Below are 1,337 nucleotides of genomic sequence, written 5' to 3'. Positions count from 1 at the left end.
AACGTCATTACTTCGCGGAACTCGCCGCTAAAAAGACGTTTCTCCAGACAAGGTACCCACCTCTCCCTGCTCATTCTTTCTTTCTTGTTGGATTTCTTGGCTATCAACCAGCGGCATGTGGCCAAGGTTATTAAGCCAATGGATCTTATTTATTCTGTCAATCTAAATAAGAAAAGGGATTACTTTACCGATGATTCTTCATCATCTGATAGAATATTTGTTAATGTAAAGTATATTTTTTATTCTAAAATAATTGTTCATGTTTTTTCTATGGTTTGTGTAGTGGTGCATTTGTTAAGAGGTGGTGGATGGTGATGTTGGTGTTACATTGGGGGTACCGTGGAGGAAAATTCTTTTCTTTGTAGGAGTGAGGTGTGTCAATCTTGTGGCGTTGACCCTAAGGCGGGCCAACACCACCTCCTCCCTTCTTTCTTTTTCTGTCCCCCACGGCTCTATTGCAGGATTGATTTATTGTGTGATCGTAGGCTGGTCCACTCTCTTTGCCACAGGAGATGTATTTTTGCTTTTAAAAGAGACACAAAACACCTGAGATCTGTACGAAACTATGGTAGTGTCCAGTATCGCCAGTTGACCCGGCTAATTTGTCAGCCTGTTCATTGCCATGGATACCAGAGTGGCCTGGTACCCATATTAGCTTGATTGATTTTTGGCACCATGTAGCTTACGAATGATATTACCCAGCAGTTCATTTTTGGTGGTTTCTAACGATTTAATGGCTTTAGTGAACTTAATGAATCTGAAAAAATAACTATCTATCGTGGGTCGTCGATAGCTTTGTCTATGGCAAAAAGTTCGGCAGAAAGATCGATGTATGATTCGGCAGTCTGAACTTTACTTCACATTTAGTCGACCATACACCCGCACCCACACACTCATCTGTCTTGGAGCCGTCGATATATATATGAAAAAAGGGAGATGTTTAACAAGGATCTCTTTGAACCTCTGGTGTACCTCCACCTCTGGCGCCATGGCTTTGGCTGATGGAAGCCAGGCTTCCATGATAGAAAAATTGGGGGTTTCCCATGGCGCTATGTTTGAATGAAACCAGGGTATCGATGGTAGAGATATCTATACCGACTTTCTCGACGAGGTCGTGGAGTCTCGTGGCAAAGGGCCTAGTGCCTCCATTGCCATTAGGGTGGCTCGGGTCTCGTGCCACCTTTGCGGCATAGCTCAGGGCTAACTGACCTCGTCTGAGTCGGTGGGGAGGTACTCCTGACTCCACCTCAAGACGCATCGATCCTGAGTAAAGGTGAGGTCTCCAAGACACACACGCAAACAGGCATTCTGCACAGCATCCAAACCATTCAAACTTG

Source organism: Penaeus monodon, chromosome 13 (assembly GCF_015228065.2).
Source record: "Penaeus monodon isolate SGIC_2016 chromosome 13, NSTDA_Pmon_1, whole genome shotgun sequence".
In the NCBI taxonomy this organism is placed as follows: domain Eukaryota; kingdom Metazoa; phylum Arthropoda; class Malacostraca; order Decapoda; family Penaeidae; genus Penaeus; species Penaeus monodon.
This window is presented reverse-complemented; position numbering follows the sequence as displayed.